Below are 7,500 nucleotides of genomic sequence, written 5' to 3'. Positions count from 1 at the left end.
TCAATCTGTTGGTGATCAAGCATTTCTGCTAAATCACTTGCATTGAATGTTATGACTTTTCAGTATATGGGCTCATATCTTATTGTGTGTGTGTATGTGTGTGTGTGAGTGTGTGCGCGCACATGCGTGTGTGTGTGTATAGATATATGGCTACAGTGACAATTGTCAAATTGATGAAATGTTGATGCCATTAACTTCGACATGTTAAAGTTATCAGTCAGGCATTGATACACTTCTGCACGTGGCCTGAGTTTTTTCTTGGACCATGCAAGTTTTAAAACAGTAAGCAGCAAGCCCCACTGCACCCCAACACCCCTACATGTCCTGTTAATTATTTATTCAGACTCGGAGATCAGACAATACTCAGGTAAGGGCATATTCCCCAGTCCCTGAGAATATATATATATATATATATATATATATATATATATATAGAGAGAGAGAGAGAGAGAGAGATGTATATATATTTATATATAAGCACACATACACACACACACAAATATACAGCTTTCTGTGTATCTACTAATCTACCTTCTCTGTTTGCCCATGTTTTTGAGTACCTTGCTCCAAATCAGTTCAGTATTTTTATTTCTCTCTCCTTTTTTTCTCTCCCTTCCTAAACATCATTGATACAAGCCCTTGTACCCCATACTCAGTGAGTCTTCCAGCTACTCCAAGACCACCAGACTTACTCCAGTAATTGCTGGGGCTGATCAAGGACCAAAGGCAATGGGGCTTGGCTTGATTGAGGTTCTGTTTGGGGGGTGTTACTTGGTCCTACCCAGTTTCTTCCACTCATCTTTGTGGCTTTGTATTGTGGTCCATGGTAGGTGTGCAATGTGGCATATTACCCCATTCTCAGTAGAAGCTCAGTAAGGCTCATTTCTACCCATTTTGACCTCACACCCTCTGGTGACATCCCAATCCACCACTAGGGATCTTTGTCCAAGTACCCCCCCCAAGGATGGGCATTCCAATTCCTCCCTGCCACTCCATCAATCACCTGAGATGATAATCGAACCCAGGTCACCTGGGTCATAGCCAGGGCTTTATCTCTCTGTGCCACCACTGTGTCCTTCTAGTTCCCCTCTTCTGCAGCAAATAGTTGGTTTTGCCCTACTGGTTTTAAAGTGCACTCCTTTTAATCTGCTCACCACCGAGCTTTCCTATATATCTTTTTCACTTACTAGATAGGTAATATACACTTATATTTACTTACTATCAGATTTCATCTTTTCTCAATTCTGTCCAAATCATCTATTCTTGACAAAATGCAAAGCAATTTGTATATTTTGCATAAACATTCAAGTGTATTTAAAAATCATACTGTTCACTGAACTCTGAAAACAAAATTGATCAACAGAAAGTGAGTATAATTCATGCTGTTAGTACCTAAAGGAGTCTTTATGTCAGGAAGGGCCTGTCTTCAGTATCCTATTACATACCTCTCAAGTGTACAGATTTTCATAGAATGTCCAGATTTTTGCCTCATATTTTTGGTCTATTTTTCATAAAATTGTGGTTTTCTTGCAAATTGGTGGCAAATCATTAAATATTGAAGTTAGAAAATAATGACAGTCATTTGAGTTTCAGATTTCATACCTTTCAGAAAGTTCATGCTAATACAAAACCTGTTATTCCATCAACTTTCTAAGTTTTTAAGTGCAAATTTTAAAAATTGTCCCTATTTTTGGGCCTTTGTCCAACTTTTATTTATGACTTTGTCAAGATTTCTTGTTCTAAAATGTTGAGAGGTGTGATCTTATATTATTCTTAGAGGCATATCTATATAAATTCTAATTACTTTTAAAGCCGGCTGCAGCAATTAAGTTTTTTTTTTTTAATCCGGGTATTCATCTTATAATACTTTTTCATCATTAAAGAACATGCTATACTGACATTGTCTTGATGTTGCTGAATTTCTGAACAGATTCCATGCTGTTCTTTTTTTTTTCACCCTGATAATTAACTGTACCTTGTCTGATCATTGCTTCCTTCCCCAGGTGTCATTCACTGCATTGCCACCACAGCTGAACTATGATATGTGCAGCATGCTCTGCACAGCTGGAAGTAGAAGGCTGTTGCTAAAGTGAAACAATCCCGCTTGGCATTTGTGGTTTGAATTTCTTCAGTTATCTAAAGCTCCCTGTGATGTGCATCAGCAGACAGTAGTAATACCAATGGCATTTTGATAAAAATGTAATCCTGTAGAGTGAAATAAAATTAATGTTTCCAGCTGAGGCACATTTGTTTGAATCATTCTGTTTTGGATCATGGTGAGGCATATGGAGAAATCAACGTCAACTCAGACTAGAAGTAAACCTCAATAGGTTCAGTGCCTTTCAAATCTTTGAAGTCTTTTACAGACTTCAATTATGAGTTCCAGCAATTTTTTTTTGAATGTAGAAGTAATTTTACAGGTGCATTATGGTATCAATTACAAAACATGGTACAGTAGTTTTTATTTGTCACTTGTTAGCACAGGAAAGCTAATATGTAGCAAAATGAAACAAACTAAAATATGTTATTAATTTAATGTCATAACTAAAATTTGCAACACAAATATGCCATTTTATAATTAGATCTTGGAATGCTAATGTTGCTGCTTGATATCTTACACATATTATTACACTTTTATGCATTAATTTGCATTCTAATCAGCCACATAACTTACAACTTCATGAAACCAGAAAACATTATCTACTGAATGCTAACTAAAAACTGGCTGAGAAAATTCATTTTAAAGTGGGTAGATTATTGCTATTGCCTATAGTACCACAATAGGAATAAAAATCATGTGGACATATGTATATGTTCCCTATTTTACATTTTTTATTTGTGTCAATAAGATAAAATGCATATGCTTGCACTTATTTTCACTAGACAGTAATCTACATTTCTTTATTTCTTCAAATATGGTACCATGTTTGAGTCTCTGGACCTCAGTCATTGGAGAGACGTGTCTGAGGACCAGCTGGTATAGCCAGGTAGCAAATAATAAATAAATAAAGTTAGCTGGTTAACAAATATTAAATAAATATATAAACAGACAAGTGGTGCAGGAGAGAAAGGTAAATGACATCAAGAGACATTGGCATGACTTTAAGTCCTAGTGCTGAGATTTTCACTATGGTGTTTTCCAGGCTTCAGCAGTGATGGTTTCAAAAGAGCTGTGCAGAAACATGCACGCTAATTTATGGTCATCATGACATGGAGCAGGGTTTTACTTTTTATATGTTCAGCCTTTTGTAGACATCATCAGCAGGACATATTTTAGAGACAGCAGAGTTATGATAGCTGATCAAAATAAATGGTTGATTGTGTAACCGCTTATGCTTAGAAAGCTCAAAAGTCACTATCCGGAGAGAAGGGCTCTCAGAAGTATAGCTCAGGGTTGCAGAATATGCAAGTTAACGCAGTTGTGACTCAATCTCAGGTCTCCTGTTTCCTTAACTACTTATTTGTATTTCTTCTTAGCAGTGTTTTTTGATGCAGTGAAAAGCAAGAGTATCTCCCTATGCTCAACTCTGGGTGTCCCATAGAAATCTGGCATTAGACACATGACAGCTGAAGCATGTTATCTACTGCTTAAGTTGTCACTTTCTTAAACAAGTTTTACATATGCAGTAAGACAAAACAAAGTACACAGGTAATTCAAAACACCTTGGCAATAACAGCAAAATTAATTAATATTTTGTTTACAACATCCTACAGAAATTAAAAAATAATGTGCTCTTACATATAAAAACAAGCACATTATCATTCAAAGAGAGGAATGTTACATTTTTTATTTGTGAGATCTATCTGTCTGTCTAGCTATCTGTCTATCTATCTACATATCTATCTGTCTATCTGCCTATCTAACTATGCATCCATCCATCCATTTGTTTGTCTGTCTATTGTTCTCAGGAACTTTATTTAGTAAGTCAGATTATTGATCCAAGTTAGTTTATGTATTATGCTTCCTAGTTTACATAATATAATATAATATAATATAAAATAATATAATACAATGGGTCTACTTCATATAATCGAAATCCCACTTACCCAAGTTTTAAATAATTGAGATGACAACACCGAAGTTGCATTTGAATGAACACTTGCATTACCAATAGTATAAACAGGGAAAGTAGTCAGTCGGTCAGCATTTGGGAGTTTCCCCCTTTCCCCTCTATAGTGTGATCTCAGAGTTTTTATATTTAGATAGGAGTGGTGTGGGGGGGTTCAGATGCAACTTCTGTGTTGTCATCTCAGTTATTGAAAATTCTGATTAGTGGGATTTCGATTATATGAAGTAGACCCATATAATACATTTACTCCTTGTAATTTCAAAGGAAATTGATATACACCATAAACCGATGCTAGATATTCATATTTAAGAAAAGCATTTGATCAGATGAATCATAGAGTTTTGTTATACACCCCAGATTCCAAAAGAATATGTGTAACATGGTAAAGTATCTCAGCTATCATGCAATGCTTTCCTTATTATATATTGTACCGGGTATAACTTCATACAGGAAGAACAAATGCTCAGTACACTACCCTGTGCTATTTAACAATTACATGTTTATATAGTGCATGCTATGCAGGTGACAAGTAATGACATTCACTAAAAGTCAATCTGAATGACTTTAATTACCTGTTATTTCCATAGCCCAATGACTGCTAAACCCTCTCCTTAACAGCTGATACATCCTGAAGGCAGATCTGCCCACTACACCTCTTGTATATCAGCCATAACACTAATTCATGACAGGGAAATCTGTGTCATTCAAGCATTGAAGGAGGCCAAGTTACAATGACAGCAAGTCGTGGAGCTGTGCTACGTAATTGCAGTTAAAAAACTTTAAAAGAATATGTTTGGAGCTCTTCCCTGTGTGCAAAGAGGAATGAGCATATGGGAGAGAACTTGTATTTGTATAGCCCACAACTGGCATACCCTCCAATGCCTTTGATGCCTGAGAATAGTGCCAGTTAGTTGTGTGTTCATACTGGTACTATAGACATTTCAACTGTCCACTAACACCTGTACTATCATTGGTGACAGATAGGTGGAGCTGTGGTATGATCCATCAGCCCGTAGACTTTTATTGGCTACACTTTTAGAATGAAGGTTACAATATGTTAATGTGAAATTTCAAAGTATTGCAGCATAGAGAGCCTAATTCCTTTAAGTAGAATTTAGCAGTGTGAGTGGTGCATTAGGTAGCACAGTCACCTGTGGGTTCTATTCCCACACAAGGAAGATGGATTATTGACACTGCAGTGCAGCGTAAGAATGGTGCTGCACTCCTGAATATGCCATCCTTTGGCTGAGATGTTAGACTAAGGTCTCATCTGCTTGTATTGGTAGCATCTCAGATGGGATGCAAAATATTTGTCAGCAATTATTGAAACAAATAGAAGTAAGTTCCCTGATTTCTTGGCCAAACTGCCCTGAGTATTATAACTACTACACAGGGTCTCCCCTGAAAAAAGCCACACGCCTAGTGGGAATAATCTGATCAGCAAACGATAAATAAATAAAATACGAAGAGGAATTTTTGGCCTCATGTAAAAAACTTTTATAGTAACAGCAGCCTTATAGGATTAATATCTATATTTGTTCTAGTCCAGAAAAAAGTAAAGATACAAATTGCCTGTGGATTTCAAACCAAATCAGAAGTCTACTTAATCCCAGAGGAAAATGTTTGGCAGCTTTACAAATGGTCCCAAGATATAATATCACCAGCTACAATATTTGTACAGAGATAAAAAAAAAAAAAACAGTCACTTTGTTACTGATTTTCTGAACCACCCTGTAGAGTTATTAGAGAAAGTATGGGAGATGATATGGGGCAGAAAATTTGGACTGTCTGGTTTGCACAAAATGTTTCGTTAAGAACTGTAATACTTATATAGCTTCTTCAAGCATTTCAGATGCTTAGTTTCTTTATATTTCATTCAGTTTTAATATACCAGTATAGTAAACCATGCTGCAACAGAATCCGTCTTTTACTTCTGGTAAACAAAAGTAGAAGATGTTTCCAAATTTGTCATAAACTTCATTCAGAAGTCAAGGCCTAACACTTCCCTGCTTCATTTATCTTTCTTTTGATGGTCAGCCCCAGTTATAGCTAGGCCAGTGGTCCATATTTATAACAGGTCACTTATTAAATGGATTACCCCTCCTTTGTTCAAATGTGCAGCCATGATCCCACTATCAAAAGTATCTAATCCTGTTTTTCATCATGGCATTAAACCCATTTACCACATCATATACTATCTGAAACCTTTTGAGAAATGTGCATTTTTAGGTTATGATAACTTTAATAAATATGGATTTTTTTATATGGTCTTTGTCTTCTTGATAAGGAACAGTAAGGAGTTTCAACATGTATATAATACTAGCTGTAGTTAATTTCTATAGGATCAGTGGTGTTTTTGTTTTTTTTTCAGTTTTTAGAGAGAATAAAAAGCATTTTCTATCAAATTACCATTTTTCTTTAAATTGTTTACTGTGGTTAGTGACTTGCAAACTCCAATATGGCAGAACTTATTGAGTCAGTAAATAACAGAGATGGTGCATATGACAGAAATTTGAATGTCTTTACATCCTGTGTTACCTGACTTAGTCAGTTTATCGCAAACATCTATTTATTTATTTATTTATTTCCCGTTTGATGACCGGGGGAGGGGGGTCCACTGGGCTCAAATAGCCCGTTTTCAGTGGAGGCCTGGGGAAAAAAAGCTCCATGTTACATAGTAAAACTAAGCAAAGTATAATAGCAAAATTGATGAACATACATTGCATAACAGATTAGAGACAAGTCGTACATGGGTTATATAGCATCTAAAAATTGTATGATGGCAGTAAAGAAAATTCTTCCCAGAAAGGGGAGAATAAAAGGTGGAAAGTAAATTATTTACAATGTATACATTCATGATATTGATGTATTCAGAGAAAGGCAGTTGTATAATAGAAAAAGTTGGAGAACATACATTTCATTTCAAATTAGAGACAAGTTGCTGTTCTTTGGTTACATAGCATCTAAAATTGTATGATGAGTAATGAGAATCATTCCCAGAAAGGGGAAAATAAAAGGCAGAAAGTAAACAATTTACAATATATACATTTAAGATATTGATTTTAGAATACATTATATTTAAAATGAGGCAGTTATTCAGGAAATCAGTATGGAGTAGAGTTACTAGTTATTTAGGTAGGGAGATCAGTATGAAGTACACCTCTTACATCTAGAGCACAGTTGATATTGGACCAGGTCTTCAGCAATGGAGGTATCGATGGCAGCATTCAAGAGGACTGGCAAAGTAGTGATGATGAAGATAATCATAACAATGCTAGAGCTGTGGTTGACACTTTCATTCCTCACATTTCCTCTATCGAGTTATTGTTACCATTTCAAAGTAATTGGTTCACAACCAATATTAGTCATTCAGTGGGTAAGAACACAGATTCATATTTAAAGATCTCATCTGCGACATGTAAGTCGAACA

This window comes from Protopterus annectens, chromosome 8.part1 (assembly GCF_019279795.1).
Source record: "Protopterus annectens isolate FY-2018-M chromosome 8.part1, PAN1.0, whole genome shotgun sequence".
NCBI classification, from domain to species: domain Eukaryota; kingdom Metazoa; phylum Chordata; order Ceratodontiformes; family Protopteridae; genus Protopterus; species Protopterus annectens.
Note: the sequence above shows the minus strand (reverse complement) of the source record.